The 17374-nt window shown below is 46.6% G+C and overlaps 1 protein-coding gene across 1 annotated transcript in view; it reads left to right on the top strand.

Annotated features, from left to right (window-relative positions):
- The window catches only part of LOC146860841 (uncharacterized), a 915295-nt gene that overhangs the window by 237777 nt on the left and 660144 nt on the right, over positions 1-17374 (top strand). The window lies entirely within an intron of this gene.

Below are 17374 nucleotides of genomic sequence, written 5' to 3' on the forward strand. Positions count from 1 at the left end.
GCGCATGACTCTTTGGTCGGCCGTCTTGCGAAAGCCCACCAGACATGCACATTTTAAACTTTTCAGCCCAGCTGTCTTGTCTGTTAATACAGAGAAAAGGCCTCCAGTGCTCTTTGGAGCTCTGAGAGAGCCTGCTTCATCCAATCCTGGCACTGCTCTTATGCTGGTTGAGAGCAGCACCAGTCTTGGTTAAGAGAGTTGCTGGGCCCGAGGAGAGAAGAACACCGGGACGCAGTGAGGACTACAGCAAGGTATGCATGTTTAATTTCATTTAAAAATATATATATGTTTATAATTGCCCTAAATTGCCGACATGCATTGCATTACCATCTTAAAGTTAAACATTTTAACTTTAAAATAATAATGAAATGCATGTCAGCATGAATTTAGTTTATATATTTTGACCCCGTTTGCCTGCACCCCCAATAGCTGGCAGCTGCCACTGTTACTGCAGCACCCCCTTATGCCCTACTTACACTGCCTATGCTATTATTAACTCTGCATCTACATACATTGAAGATACTGTGATGTTACGTATACATAGATAAGCATACAGTTACAATTCTTAATTCCATATTTACATAGATTGAAGGTATATGCAAGGTATGTAGATGGGGAGTTAAGAATAGTAAATATACTTATCTAATTATTCTATGTAGCTGTGTACACTTACTCACAATTTTATTATGCTACATTTTTTCCCATAATATTTTTGTATGACAACATAGTTGCTCAAAATATTCCAATATACATCAGGATGTACAGCATGATAGTGAGCCTGCAATGTGTCTAGTTTTAGCAATATTGTGCGAATATGGGCAGAGACCTTGTTAGCAAAATCCTGCCATTTCCAGGGGACAAGCTGCCATGAGCAGGTGTTAGCCATTGCACAAGGTTGTGGTCATTTTAAGATGAGTAGGGCTGTTTTGTATCGACATATTGAGTATGATGTGTAGTAGTTTTCAGGGCTCAAATTATTTTAAATATTTGCGGAAGAATGGAAAATGGTGATAATCCATTTTGAAAGTGTGAAAAAATCAAAATAGGTTTTATGTTAAATAGGAATCTCTGTATCAGTGTAGCAGCTAGATTGATAATGTGTGGAGATTTAGATCACAGTGTTATAACATTAAGGGAAATTGGGTGCATCTGGCAAAAAGACTTCCATTCTCGCAATCTCCAAATTGTATTAAAAAAAGTAAGCTATATTCTTTATGGGTCATCCGAGTGTGGTATAGATTGCAGCTCTCTCAAGATGTATGCCTGGTCACTTTCATGGCATCAAATATAATGTTATGATAAATGTTTCCATGGTATGTCATGAACAGATTGCAAATATACAGCATTTTTACTGTCAATATGATGGGGACACTTATTATCATATAGACATGGGGTCTGATTCACTAAGGGCCTACGCACTCATGGTGGAGGCCCTGCAGTCATGGGGTAGTCTCCGCACTCGGGGAAGACTCTCCACAATGAGAATACAAATTCCAGAGATTTCACCCCGAGTGCAGAGACTTCACCACAACAGCGTGGCCTTGTCCACGAGTGCAGAGGTCCTTTTTGAATCAGGCCGATAGTGTGTATGTGTTAGAACTGTCAGCCTTAGGGTGGTCTTTCCCCAAACCATTTGCCTTTTCTCCTCCTGTCCCCTCCTGTTTCACTGAAGTTGTTTCTGATGGCCTTAGGACTCTTGCAAAAAGAGCAATTGATGAATAGTATGTTGAACACAGTCAAACATTCACCCCAGTACAGAGATGTGGGCCTAAATCCATCGTTTTTTCCTCCCCCTGTCATTACAGTTCAGAGCCAGCCATATGCAAATCAGTCTTGACCCTGTTCCCCATGGAAACAGTCCAGCCCGAACTGCCAGGCCAGGTACTACCTGGACCAGAAACAAGCATCCTGGGACAAGTTTCAGGGTTTCACCCCTCATCAGCCGGGCTCCCATGAGGAGCAGGTCAAGACTGATTTGCATATGGCTGGGTTCAAACTAGTGTGGCGTGGTGAACAAAAGATAAATGGATTAAACCCAGATGTTTGTGACTGGGGGTGAATGTTTGCATTGTTTAGCATTTCGTCCATCATTTGTTTCTTTGGCTTTAGGACTCTGGCACTTTACCACTGCTAACCAGTGCTAAAGTGCTTGTGCTTAGTTGTAAGTACCCAATAAAGTGGTATATCATTTACCCAGGGCTTTTAAATTAATGCTACTGGTGGGCCTGCAGGACTTATTGTGCCAACCTTTTAAGTAGCCCCTTAAGGCATGTTTCTGGCCTTCCATTGCAGCCTGTGTGCAGTGCTAAGCTGCCAATCCGACCTGGCACAATAAACCCCTTGCCAGGACTAAAACACTCTTTTTAATACATATAAGTCATCCCAAAGGTAGGCTCTAAACAGCCCTTAGGGCAGGGTGCATTGTATGTAAAAAGTTAGGCATGTATTTTTACGTTTTTCATGTCCTCGTGGTGAAAAACTCACAAATGTGTTTTTCAATGCTGTATGGTTTACCTCTCCCATAGGATAACATTGGGTTAACCTATTACATTTAATAAGTGATAATTTTCGATTGGGAGCAGGTAGAAATATTGTTTTTGGTGTCTAAGGAATTGTAATTTAAAATCCTCCTTACAGGTAAAGTCAGATTTTAAGACACAATTCTGAAAATGGCACTTTTAGAAAGTTGCCAATTTTTTGGTCCTAACCATTTGGTGCCTGCAGTCTGTTTCCTGAGTCACGTGACTATGTGTAGTTGGACTTTGTGTATTCCTCCCAGACAGTCAAACAATAGGGGGAGTGGGTGTTGGCAGAATGGGCCATCCTGACAGGATCGGAGGTTCGGAGCTGTGCAAACCACACTTGCCCTTCAAAGAAGTTGCCTCAGCCCACACACAAAGATCTTCACACTGGCCTTTTGTGCCCCCAGATATCCTGTGACCAAGGCTGGGAGGAAGGATATATGGAGAGAAAACTCCAAAATCTTTCACCAGATATAAAATTAGGACTCTCAGACCCACTCTTCAGTTCACTTCTGGATCTGCGTTGGACTCTGAGTACTGCCCTGCTGCCTGTGGCCTGCTGTGTACTTTAGGAGACTGCTCTGCTGTACCCAGAGGACTGCCCTGCTGTCTAAAGCCTGTCTGGCCCCTCAGAGGATTACCCTGCTGCTTGAGATCTGCTATTCTGCTCAATCCCAAAACTACCACAGTGACTCCAAGGACTAGTTGGCTGGCCTCCTGATCAGAGTCTTGGGGACAGAAAAGACTCCAACAATCTTGAACTAGGATATGGACCCAGCCTGAGTGAATCCTGACCCTCCAAGTGGTGCCCCTCCAGTCTTTGGAAGTGGTGCTAAGGGTGACCAGTTAGTCCTAATCCAAAATGTAGGACTAGGAATATTTTCAGCCAAATAGTGTCCTGAGAACTGAGAGGAAACTGGGACCTACTTGCTCACCAGTACGCCCAAACCTGACTTTGCATTAGCTCTTTCTATGTTGTTTTCTACAGCAGCAAATCCTGTTCAGAGGCTCCTCTCAGAAAGGGTATCTGGCCTGTGGTTGCAGCCTGCAGCTTCGTCCTGCTGGAGATTTTCGACTTCCATAAAAAAGGCTAAGTCTGAACATTGAAATACTCACGAGACTTCATCCAGTGGCTCCTCCAGGACAAAGCCGCCTCCTCGGACACCGCCAGCTGCCGTGCCCCGTTGAGCTTAATCTTCTCAGATATTCTTTCTCAAAAACTCTTCTAAGTTTGAAGGTATGCAGAGACCGGGCCTAATCCACTTTGTGTTTCTGAACCGCGCTCCATCAGAATGGGCTATAACTTACAACTTTGCCACGGTCTCGATCATGTAGATGTCCACAGTTGGTGCTTTGATCTTTGGGGGCTATTCTGCACTTTAAAATGTAAAAATTCATAACTTTGATTCTACTGATTGGACTTTTGCCATATTGGTGTCAAATAATTTAGTAAAATGTACTCTATTTGTCTAAATTGGTGTGGGAGTTTTATTGTGTTGTATTGTCACTTTATTACTGTTTAAGTGTTGCATAAATACTTTACACATTGCCTCTAAGTTAAGCCTGAGTGCTTTGTGCAAAGCTATCAGAGGGTTAAGCACAGGTTCATTTTGTGACTTTTTATGGTTCACCCCCTTGACCAAGAACACTATTTAACACAGTACGGAAATATAACCCGTTTTCAGAAAGATGAGCGGGTATAACAAACATCCATGAAGTGTAAATAAGAAACATCCGTGAAGTATGTTCACATGTGCACAGAGTTATTGATTGCTATTATAACAGCATCTGTATAACTACAACAAAAAAGACAGCAATCAGCCAACAATAAGTATATATGTGTACATCCTGGCAGTTTTCCAATTGTGGAAGTAAATTTGCCTAAACACCGTGTTCCAAATTGAAAAACAGTGTATTTCTTAGGTGGTATAGAACACAGTTACTGCCAATGAAGATATAATGTTAGTTCTGGTCTTGTATTCCCCATACCTAGGTGGTAGATCGCTCATTTGCTGCAGAATGAGAAGGGGAAGGGTGCAATGTTTTAATATAAAGGCGGCGAGTGGATAGTTGAATTTTCAAAGGTTAAAGTGACCAAAACTTGTTTCTTAGAACTTCAATTGTAGGTGTTGGTATAACATATTGATTGCCCTTCCAGCCCACTCCAAAGTAAGATCTAGTTCAAACTAAAATCAGCATCTACAATTAAACAAGCAACTGAACCTCAACCATCAACATTTTTCCCTCTTTGTATTAATTAAACATTCAACCTCTTGCCAACCACGACCATTTTTTAGCTCATTTATGACTCATCTTGTTTTGTATCTAGTGTGTATATCATTAGATTGCGGGGTTCACTAATTCACTTTCCACACAACCTGAAATGGAGTTTATCTAAGTATTGATTTTATAATACGACTTACTTTTGTACTTCACTATTCATGATAAAATGTATGTTTACATAGTTTTAAGTCTTGAGAAAGCCCCAAAGGAGTCACAGGTGTTGGAACGTGTTGACTGAAGTTTACCTACTGTGTACAATATTTGTTCTTGAAGATTTGTTTTAAAAAAAAGGAAATAAATACCTGTGTACAGCCCTAAATCACACCAAGATTTCTTAATAAACATATTTAAAAGGAAAACCAAAACACACCTAATCAATAGCAAATTAATATTCCTTCATAAAAATATGATTTTCAGCAGTGCTTGGTTCTGAGTTAAAGACTGCGCCTGGTCTGGAAATATGTATCACTCATGTCTAGGGTGCAAAGTTGCAGAAATCATGCATGTTAAGATAGTAACCTGATTAAGATGATAGCCATCTTATCTGCCAAACCTCTAAATAGACTAGTAATGCCGCTAAATGATGGTGTTACAACTAGCAGGAACTAACACTGTATTTTTAGTCAATTTCTAAATGAGTTCTTTAGGCTTCTTTTCTAACAATGTTGGTCTGACTTTGAAGTGCTTTTTTAATCAAAGCCTCAGTAACAAGTGAATATTTTTTTTAATTTATTAACATTTTTCTTATCAATTTTCCTCTTCATGTTTTTTTGTTGTTAATGCCTAGGTACACAATGAGTCAATGAACCCTGATGGTAATAATATACATTCTATACTTATAATTTAGCAGCAATTTTAGCTTTAAAATACAATGGAAAATAGGTAAGTAGGATTTGCATATATGGAAATATTCCAAAGTGGTATCCATTGATGATCACAAGTGGTATTGTGGTCTTAATCATCTTAGTTAATCAATCATTTAAAAATGGTGCTGCATGCACGGAGTTAGCACCTCAAAGACTCATCCTCTGAACCCTCCCATTCCTCTATAGCAGAGGTGGATAGAATTAAGGATGCTGTTGACCAAGGATGAGTTAGTCTGGAGATGCCTTTAAAGTGGCAATGGAGGGGACCGTCTCAGGGACCACTGGGAGCTAGACTATTGTTACAGAGGTTTGGCTTTTAGAATGTAGCCCAACTAGTCGGTTATTCAAAAAGACTTATTGCTTGAACACCACATGAGGGGGGGACAGTACATCTTGGAAGGAAAGACGCAGGCTCCTCATTGACAGAGTTAACACCAGATGAGCATGAAATCTTTGATTGAACCCATGGGGATCTCTCTACAAACTCCAAACAGTGCTCCGAGGGATTGAATCGGTGAGGGACTGATTTGGTGGACCTCAAGCAATGTAGGAAAGGGTAGAGCATTCAAATATAAACTGTATCAGAATAATAGGCTAAACTGCCAAAATATATCAGCTGAGAGGAATAAACGTAGTAAAGCTTAGGCTTGGCTAGTCAACATCAAAGTTAAAGACCATAGTGTAGGAGATGTGTTTTACAAAAGATGTGTGAATTGAGCAATTGTGCTTCTATGCATTTCTGGAGATTACTCTCAAAATGTCAACACATTTATGAAAATCTCCCAAGAGTTTAGTTGGATATTGCTAGAGTAAAAGCTTTCAGTGAATTAAATCTTGAAAAACAAAACATCTAAATGAGTCAAACATTCTAAAGTTATAACGCAAGCATTGTTTAAAAAATGTGCAAATGTTTGAATGCATAGCCAATGCAATGAATGCCTCTTTTCACTCTAAAGCAGTAACTATTGGTGGAGTTATGTCATCGAAGTTTTATTTTTTCTTTCAATACCCCCTTTTTAAGTTACAAAAGTATTAACATTTTCAAAAAAAAGTTAAAGTAGGTGTATATTTGGGGGGCGCTAGGTGGCGCCGGACCAAGATGGCCGCACTGATGTGAGGTTCCGGCTGCCCGACCTGATCAAGCATCAATTATCCGCCCATGGACCCCTCGCCCACCGCCGATATGCGTGTGCAACTGCGGCTAACACTGGGCTGAACACTCGCCGCATGTTTTGAGCCGATTGCTGAACCACCGATGAAGATATTGAACATAACTGTCGCCAGGGGACGGAACAGCCCCTTCTGCTGGAGGCTCATTGCGGCTGGCATGGATACTCGAGCACCGGGGCGCCCACGTTGTGCAGGGCCTGAGGCTCCGCTAGATGCGTTGCGGCCCCCCTCGACGGAGCGCTTGGAGGGAGAGCAAAACGGAGCTGCCTTGCCGGGAATGCCTGTATGCTGAGGTACCTTGTGGACAACTGCTGTCCCGGCGACCCCCCGGCCGAGAGTGGAGGTAGCGGCGGAGCCCGCCTCGGGGCCTGGAGGTCTTCGTCCCCCGCTGGAGGGGTGCCCTGGGGGCCCTGACCGTGTTGGCGTCGCTGTGCCTGTGAGGTGAGAGCTCGCGGGTGAAGCGCCGGGCGGGCCGCCCTGGGCGCCGGCGTATTGCTGCGGACTTTGAAGGCTGTGTAGCGGAGAGCGGAGCGGTGCCTTGGGGACCTGACGGCGGGGTGATCGCCTAACTGCTGCCGCGTCGGCGGGGGACGGCGGAGGGCAACGCGTCATCTGAGGCCCATGGAGACATTTGCTGAAGATTACAGGAGGGACACCAAAGGTGATTGAGGGCCTGTCTGCGGCGCAACCAAGACTGGCAAGGAGACACATGTATGCCCATATTCGGAGAGCGGGCGATTTGCTGAGGAGGGGCGCTCACACCATGCCAGTCGGGGCCGAAGAACAAGCGCGACAGAGGGAAGCCTAGTCATACGAAACAGCAGCTGACGAGGAGGCTGGGAGGAACGGATAGTACCACTATCAGGCAGCTTGTGCACCAGAGGAGATATATTGCTGTGAGGCGACCGGGGGCCGTCTTGCTCGGCAGGCGCTCGCTGGGGCAGCATCATGGGGAAAGCTGACGTGCGACAATCTAAACTGCCCTTTGAGCAAAAGAAGGCGGCCACGCGTTCCGACGCTGAGGAGGTGGGGGAGCCTGGCCCGGGGCAGACGACTCCGGCCGAGACTAACCCCAGTAAAGAACATGCTCATAGTGATGCAGCAGAGCTTAAACACCCTCTACGGGAAAATGGACACCATGAATACCCGGCTTGACTTCTCAGTGCTGAAAGTGGATAAACATGAGGAGCCGATTAAGGAAGCGGAGACACGGATCTCTGCCACTGAGGACACCTCCACCACCATGGCTACACATATGACGCAAATGGATAAGCTGCTAAAAGTGATTGCGGCCAAGAATGAGGATTTAGAGGCGCGCAGCCGAAGAAATAACATTCGCCTGATAGGTATTCCGGAGACCACGGCCACGGGGCGCATGGAAGATTACGTGGAGCGGCTGCTAACCACCACTCTGGGAGTGACCTCCTTCTCGGCGCACCTAATAGTGGAACGGGCGCATAGATCACTGGGTCCTCGGCCTCCGGTGGGCGCACCGCCGAGACCCATAGTGGCAAGAATGCTTAATTATCGTCACCGTGATGCAGCTTTACGGAGGGCCCGAGATGTCACGGATCTGCAATACGAACGAAACTCGTTCTCCATCTATCCGGACTTCACCCTGGCGGTACAAGAAGCGAGGCGGAAATATGTCCAGGTGAAGCAGAAGTTGCGTAAAGAGAACATAGAGTACGCCCTGCTATACCCAGCCAAACTACGGATACGGCACCGAGACCGTACGATAATTTGCACCACTCCACGGCAGGCAGAGGAGTTCCTGGGGACTCTCCGACGAGCCTCCCTTGCTCATTCCAATAATAATGACCGGTCAGGATCACAGTCTCCCGCGGGAGTCAATTAACAGTTGTGGCTTGCCGCTGCGGACGGCTGGGGCCGGATCTGTTGAGTGATGTTTGTGTACCACAGCAGTGATATGTGAGAGACGCACCCCTGGGCATGCTGAGGTGAAACTGTTCATGTACGGAGTCGGAGGCAGAGGTCGCTCATGCTACATATCGGTCTCGCGCTGGAGGGACGATGCTCCTGGGCCTGCGCTGCCACCGTCAGATAAGTAACAGTGCCTGGTGTTGAACTGTGTTATGACTTTAGCGCCTAGCAGCAGCCACGCTAGTCTGTGGCTCATACTGTTCCTACCCACGCAACCCGGATCTCAAGGCACATTTGGGTTGGGCTTGCAGGGGTCTTTCCACTCAAGGTTGGGCACCCTCTACCCCTGACCTCCTCCATCCCAGCTCCACAGGGAGGTCTAGGGAGTTCCACGGTCCGGTGGAACTAGAGGGTTTGAGAGGCACGCCAGCGCCCCACTTGGGGCGGTCCCCTATACCTACGGGTAATACGGTTACAGACGTTCTGAATTTAGACTGTTTCAAGTTTTTCGCTTGTTAATGCTGGGGAGAGAGGGGGGGAGGGTTTTTGGGATCCCGGCGCGATTGGGGCGCTGTTGTGGGAGGGACAGGAGGGGGGGTTAATCATGCAGAAGCCTCATGGAGAATTGGGAGATGGATATTGTATATTGGGCCCTGAGGCGAATCAGGGACCTTACTGCGCTGCACGGCTAGAGCCACTTTTACCTTCCACCACATGGGCTGGGGGGATGTTCCACCATGTCCGAGGCCCGAGCGAGCATTCCCATCTGAAACTGCGTACGCAACATGGAGGGGACCCGTAGAGTGGGGATTAAGCTTTTGTCATGGAATGTGAGGGGGCTGCGGGATCCCAGGAAGAAAAGGCAGATCCTTTCTTACCTTGACAGACATGATATAAGCATGGCTACACTCCAGGACACGCACACCTATCCCCGAAGCCCCCCGACCTTTGGAAGCAGATGGGCTACCCACCGAATTTTTTCTGCCTACTCCACATACGCACGAGGCACGGCCATTCTGGTCAGGCGGGGGACACCCTTTAGATATGGGGTAATGCGAAGTGATGGAGAGGGCAGATACTGCATGATGTGGGGTTCCCTGGGGAATCATTCGGTGGTCATTGTCAGTTATTACGGCCCTAACACTGATAGTCCTGACATCTTGAACGTGCTGTGGGGACAGATATTAGAGGTGGGGGCCACTCATGTCTTATGGGCGGGTGATTTTAACACGGTCTGTGATCCTACTAAGGATCGGTCCACACACTTACCCCATCACTACACGCGCAGTCAGGGAGCGCTGCGAGGACTGATAGAGGATGGGGGATTAATGGATTTGTGGAGATACAGGCATTCAGAGACAAGAGAGGGGACCTTTCACTCAACCGTGCATGCCTCATGTCCGAGGCTGGATTACTGGCTAGGGTCCAGGGGGGTCTGCACTTGGGTGAGGGCTGTTGATCATTTGGCCCGCACACTGTCTGACCACTCTCCGGTGTGCCTTACTCTGACTATTCCCAACACGCAGGTCGGCACCAGGAGTTGGAGACTGGCTCCGGAGGCACTGCTTGATGGGGTATTCAAGACAGAATTGGAGGATGCCATAGTTAACTTCTTTGAAAAGAATAGGGGATCAGTTGAGCGGGTGGGCACGCTATGGGAGGCATTTAAGGTGACCATACGCAGAATCTGCATGGCCAAGAGCTTTGGGGTACCGAGAGATATTCGCCGACGGCTCTGACGATTGGAGGAAGAAATTAAGGGGTTAGAGGCAGATGTCTGGCGGCAGGGTGAAGGGGAGGGAAGGGCCAGGATGAGGGAGCTGATGACAGAATACGCTGAAACAGCTGTCGGAGAGGCGAAATTTAAAGGGAAGTATGCACGGGCGAGGCGGTACAGGGAGGGAGGTAGGCCCGGAAAAGCCTTGGCGCAGGACATCAGACAGCCCAGACATTCTAACCACATACTGGAGGTGGAGGATAACGAGGGCACTAGCCATAAAGACGGTGCCCGGATACTGCAGACCTGCACTGACTTTTATGCAGAACTCTACCGCTCTAAAGGTACCAATGAGGCGGACTTCCCCCCCTTTTTTGGTGACATTACGCTAGGGTATCTAGAGGATAATCAAAGGGAATTCCTCTGCGAGCCATTTACTAATGATGAATTGAGGGAGGCTGTTTTTCAGCTACGATCCGGGACGGCGCCCGGGCTTGACGGTCTTCCGAGCGACTTTTACAAGCAATACTTTGATTTGCTTGGCCCCATCCTTCAGGAGGTGTATGCGGAGGCTTTAGAGACGCAGGCGCTGCCACCCACAATGAGAGAAGCCCTTATCATATCTATCCTGAAGCCGGATAAGCCGCCCAACAAGTGCGACTCGTACCGGCCCCTGTCACTCATAAACGTAGACAGTAAAATACTCACAAAAATGCTAGCCAATCAATTGAACCTCCTGATGGATAAGCTGATTTTACCAGACCAAACGGGCTTCATCCCTGGGAGATCCACGTCCCATAGTCTTCGCACCCTCTTTTCCATCATACAGCAGGTGGCCCCGCAGCTGCCCTTGGCGGCTGTATTCTTGGATGCCACCAAGGCGTTCGACTCTGTAGAGTGGGAATACTTACATGCTGTTCTGCGTAATATGGGATTCCCGGTGGGTTTCTCGGCTTGGATTAAACTGATCTATGCTGCTCCGGCGGCCAGGGTGCAAATTAACGGATACATGTCTGAGCCCTTCCTGCTAACGCGCGGCACTAGGCAGGGCTGCCCGTTGTCACCGCTGCTGTTCTCCCTGGTGATGGAACCACTAGCGGCGAAGGTGCGCCAATACCACCAAGAGAAGGCACTGCGATGCCTGTTGCGCCCCATCTTGATTTCGCTATACGCGGATGATGTTACCCTATATGTTAAAGACCCGAAACATAACATTAACCCGCTTTTACGGGAGTTCGTTCGATTTTGAGGGTTGTCTGGCATACAAATCAACTGGGCGAAATCTCAGATACTTCCGCTCACTCCTGCTGTTGTTCCCTTTGTGCTTGACTTCCCGCTGGAGTGGTGTACTGACACTGTCCGGTACCTTGGTGTGAATGTCGCTCTGGCCCGAGAGGAGGTCATCCGAGATAATTATGGGCGCGCCATGGTCACACTCTCTGACACAATTACTAGATGGATTGCCATGCTGCTCTCCATTGCTGACAGGATCTCATTGGTCAAGATAGTGGTGTTACCTAAGTTCCTCTCTTACTTCTTGAACATACCCTACTTCCCGGGCCGACCCTTTTTCTCTGCGCTGCAGACGGAACTTTTGCGCCTTGTGTGGGGTGGCAAGCAGCCACGGATAAAATGGGAAACGTTGGCAAGCCCGTTTGCGGCGGGAGGACTCGAACTGCCGAACTTTGAATTATACTACATGTGCGCCCAGGCGCACTATGGGCATTATTGGTTTAACGGTCTGAAGTACACGGCTCACATGGCTGTGGAGCACTGGCTGGCTGACCCCGTCCCGCTCGAGGGGGCGCGCTTGCAGCACGCTCCGAGGCGAATACAGGACCCCACAACCATAGACTGCACGGAACAGGCGTGGGGGTGGATTGCGCGCAAAATGCAGGCCCCAATGATCCACTGCCCCCGGATGCCATTGGCGTTTCACCCCCAACTGTTCCTCCTGCGGGAAGGCATCTTCCACAAATTCCAACGACGGCGGGGAATCAGTACGTGGGGAGATATCTACCCAAACGGGTAATTTGCTACCCTCCAGCAGCTATGCCCGGAGCCCCCCCCTGATGCTATGGAAATATTTTTGTATGCCCTCCTGCGAGAGGGGATGTGTACCTGCACCCCGGAATACCCACGGGACCCGCCGGTGCTCCCCCAGATGCATATACTGATGGGAGCGCAGACTGCCTCCCACTTGGTCTCCACCCTCTATAGATCATTATACCTTGAAATTGGTGCATTGCAGAGCGCTGCGCGAGCTAGATGGTCTCAGGACTTGGGACAAGAAATCTCGGACCGGGAGTGGTTCTATTGTTGTACGCAGATAGAGAAGGTGTCTGCTAGCAGCCGGCTGCGCATCACGCACTTTAAATATGTGCAGAGATACTACTATACGCCCGCCCATTTGAGGCGGTTTGGGTTGCGGGCCGATGCCAGGTGCGACAGGTGTCGGGCGGACGAAGCAGACATGCTGCACTTGGCCTGGAGTTGCCCGGCCCTTCAGGAATATTGGGAGCAAGTATTTGACGTAGTTGGGAAAATGCTGGGTTGCCCGCTACCGCCATCTCCACTGATGGGTGTCCTGGGTTCTACCGAGAAGCTCCCTGTAGCACACAGGAGGTTTGCCTCTATCTGTTTCCTCCTTGCCAAGTGGGGGGTGGCCTGCAGGTGGGGCAGAGGGAGGGCGCCGAAATTCAAAGATTGGATAAAGACAATGATTCTTTGGCAGGTTTAGCTTGCCCTGTACTCTGATCTCCTGCCGCAGGCTTCCCGGCCCCGGGATATAAGGGGGCCCTTGAAGACCTACTTGCTGTTGAACCCACAGCTACCGGACAAAGCTGCCCCCCCCTCCACATCCAGATAAGATTTGGCTTTAGCATTCTAGATGCTCCTTGTGTTGGCGCGTAGTGTTAACCTTCTTGATCACTCTCACCGTGAGGCTAGTGAGGCGGGGTCTATTTACGTTGTTCTGTAAGGTTGTTAGAGATGCAGATCCTTTGTGCTATCAAATTGCATATTTGTATTCACCGTGACGCGGCCGGCCCTTTTTGTAGGCGAATCGCTGTGTACACCACCACCTTTCACTTCTCATAGCACGCTGCCGGCCACTTGTGGTTGTAGGCATTAAGCTGTGTACTGATATTATATGCTGAATAAAGGTTTTGGAAAAAAAAATAAGTAGGTGTAAATTTCATCTTATGACATAGCTGGTAAGGCCTTCAAATAACTGCTCTCATTTTGAGCTCTGATGTTTCCTCCTAACTGCAATCATTCTGCAACAGTCAGGGGTCTGCAGTGATTAATTTGAGCTGGTGTCTTTCGGCGCTCAGTTCTGGCACTTAATTCTCAACACCGACTCTTATGACAGTTTGCCACATGGTGGCCCTGTTTGGTTATTTTTTTAGATGAGCACATGAACTATTGTCGCTCTCTTTCACACATCCCGGTTTACTGAGACCGGCAATGGCAAAAAGCCACTTTCCTGGGCCTACGTTAAATTGGGAGGACCCAGACCCGACACGACTTGATCCCTAGAGTGTTTTTTACCTGTACCGAGGGCTCTTTATAAGCTTGATTCAACAGCGTTTTTTGGATGGTTCCATTACCTCATGTGGCTATGAAGGTCCAAATCAACTGACCTACAACCCTGTTTTCCCCTAAATTTTAGGGGAATTGTTTTTTTTTCTTCCTTATTCTAATAAATGCCTGAAAAGGACTCCATCACACATGCTTTTTCGTATAATCCATTGGCTTATTCACTAGGAAGAGGTGTGGCGCCGCGGCCAGGGCGACTGACTCCGGAATCTGGGGATCACGGTTCAATCCCCGGCGCCGGAGGCAGATTAGCACAGCACCATGTGACTCTGGGCAATAGCTTGCTTAATCTTCCCGACGGCCCCCAGCGCCTAGAGACCCTTACGGGTGATTGTTTGCGCTTTACAAATGTGGATTATTATTATTGCAAATCGACCATTCATGCCCTGAAGAAGTCCATGTATATGGACAAAACGCATCGGCTGTTTAATCCATCAAGATCGTTGTTTTAATCCTGTATAAATAAAAGAAGAACTTTTGAAGAATATACTTTTGGACATGGATTGAATATTTTTCCTTGTTATGTTGTGCACCTTTGCCTTTTGCTTTAATTGCTATATTCCTGTATTAGATTGCATTGTGCCAGTGGGTGCGTTGACAGTATGCATACAGATCTCTGGGTATCCCCAAAGTATAGACATATTAAATAAGGGATAGTGGGTCAGGTGCTGTGTTTTATAGGGTTCCACTGTCTAAGCTTTTTCTTTTCCTGTTATTATTTATGATGGTACCGTCTTTGGCAGCACTGTCAGAGGTAATGGGTGGTGCAAGTTGCAGTGGCCTCCTGAGAAGGGCCATGGCACATACTTTTTTAAAAAAAATTAAGCGCTGAGTGGTTGGTGATATCAGGGAGTAGATCCTGGCTTGTAGAGCTGTTGTGATCCTAGTGATTGATTCTGGGTTGGAGGTGGGACTCAGCATCTAAAATCCTCTGTGCTGCATAAAGCTGCGCGGGAGCACGCAAGATGACAGATATGCTTCCAATAGCCGCTGACGTGGCTGTGCCCTGATAATGACACAGTTGTTCTCAAGGTAAGTAATGAGGGATCAAGGTTAGTTATCATGTGCTTGCAGTGATCAATCCCAAGAGACATTGACATTGATCTTGCAAAGTACTTATCTCAATCAGTAAATCAATACTTTACTTTATTCAGCACATAAATAGCCATAAAAGATACATACATCAATAAAACATTGTTAAAACATACATGAGATATAAAAGTTGGCAAATTCATAAATGCAACAACCCCCTCGCTTATCCCAGGGCACCGACAAGTCATAACTTCCTCCACCACTAATGACCTGGGGGCATATTATCAAGAAACAGCGTTATAATTATTGCCGTTTTAGTGGCAGAAAACTGCCGCTAAAGCGGCGATAATGGGCTTGATAACATGCCCTTTAGAATTCCAATAGAAGCCCATGTTCTGGTGTCAACATGGGCTTCTATTGGAATTCTCACGGGCATATTATCAAGCCCATTATCGCCGCTTTAGCGGCAGTAAAAGCGGCGATAATTTTAACGCTGTGCTTGATAATATGCCCCATCATTCCTTTTGCCAATACCCTCAAAGATAGTCAAGTCAAGTCAAAATTCTTTATTCGACATGCAAAAGCATTATCATAAAAGTACAATAAAAACACATTATCACATCATAAAATTAAATAAAAGTTTTTAAAAAAGGGTGATAGTGGACATATCAAGTTCAGTTAATGAGCATAAAAGCAATATGTTCTTTTATGGATGCATAGAAGCCCTGGTCATTAGGATCTTTTTTAAGTAAAGAGAAACCACTGCAATAGCTAGAGGGCTGTCTAAAGCTTTCATTTTAAGATAGGCTGCCCTGCAGGAACGAAGTCCCCAGGATTTGAGCAGATAGATAGAATCTGATACACTGCTTATACCTCCATTATTCTCCTGGATCTCACCGCTGCTTTTAAAAAAATGCACAGGCACCATAACAAGCATCATCAGTACTTAAAAGTTGAAGGTAAAGCACTGCATCCCTGCATTTCATAAATCCTAAAGGTTTCTAAATTGGTTTAATAAATGATTTAAAATACAATGTGAAAAAAGTGCAAAAGATCATAAAGTGCATCACTGCTTGCTCTGAATAACCATCACAGGGCAAGCCACCTCTGGCGTCCCTGTCTGGGCTCTCGTTAATGAAAAATTCAAAAGCCAAACCACAGTGCCAGCCTCGAAGTGAACGAGTAGAGATAGCTCCCAGCATGAAAGGGCTATAGAAAGATACTGCACAAAATCCTCGGGTGCAAGAGACATAAGATACTCTTTGACAGTGCTCTTGCTCATTTCATTTTCTAACCTTCGGGAATGACATTAATCTAAAAACTGTGACTTTACCTTCTTCTTATCAGATTTCCTTATTGTAAGGGATATATCAAACATATTTGGTACATTCAGTGCATCGCAGGTTTTGTCTACATAAGCCATCCTGGGGACCTTGTCTAAATTCAAATAATCTGCGATAATTTCCCTGTTCACATTAGCCTCTTTGTTGGTCGACACGCTAACCCATAGAAGAAGCAGTGCAAGCTTGGCCATATCTGTAATGTACCGAAGGCTGAGCTCCGAGTGTACAATAAGATGGGAGCTTGTAGGGCGTCAATGCAAAATCCGCCTACTAATACGGTTTTCTTCGGTCTGACACAATGTCCCCAAGAGAGACACTGAAATGCACTAAGCATTATAAGTATTCAAAACAGAAGATAGTGTGCCCCTTCCAGCACCCTGAGGCAAATTAAATAAAGAACTTCCATCTCTGCTAAGCTTTCAGAAAGAGTTGTTGACTTGCGATTACAGGACCCCGCACTGCTAAAAGTGATGCCCAAGTAATTAAAATAATTCATGCTTCCCAGGATTTCCCCCATCTATTAGTTTGGGCATCAGTTTCTTGCCTGGTCTGCATGCCATAATATGTAATTTTCCATAGTTAGTGACCATCTCCAGTTCAGTCATTAAGGATATAAAAGATTCCACCAACAATCACAAAGCCCCTGGAGTCCATGCCGTAGTTACTGCATCGTCTGCGTAGAACAGCGGTAGCACTGGAGCACGCTTAATCAGCAAGATGTCTTTAGAAACATTGGACAGGGCTGGGCACAGGTTATTGACATTGGCAACAAAAAAAATGGGGCCAGGATACAAACTTGGCGCACCCCACAAGCAAGGGCAAATGTATCAGACAATTCCCCTATCGTGCCATAGAGGCCCCTCGCTACCAAGTTCTCATACAGGGAGTGCAGGAAGTTGACTAACACCACCTCCACCCCAACATCCAGCAAAATCAACCTGAGCTTCGTTCTGTTGA

The sequence above is a fragment of the Triturus cristatus genome, chromosome 3_1 (genome assembly GCF_964204655.1).
Source record: "Triturus cristatus chromosome 3_1, aTriCri1.1, whole genome shotgun sequence".
Taxonomy (NCBI): Eukaryota; Metazoa; Chordata; class Amphibia; order Caudata; family Salamandridae; genus Triturus; species Triturus cristatus.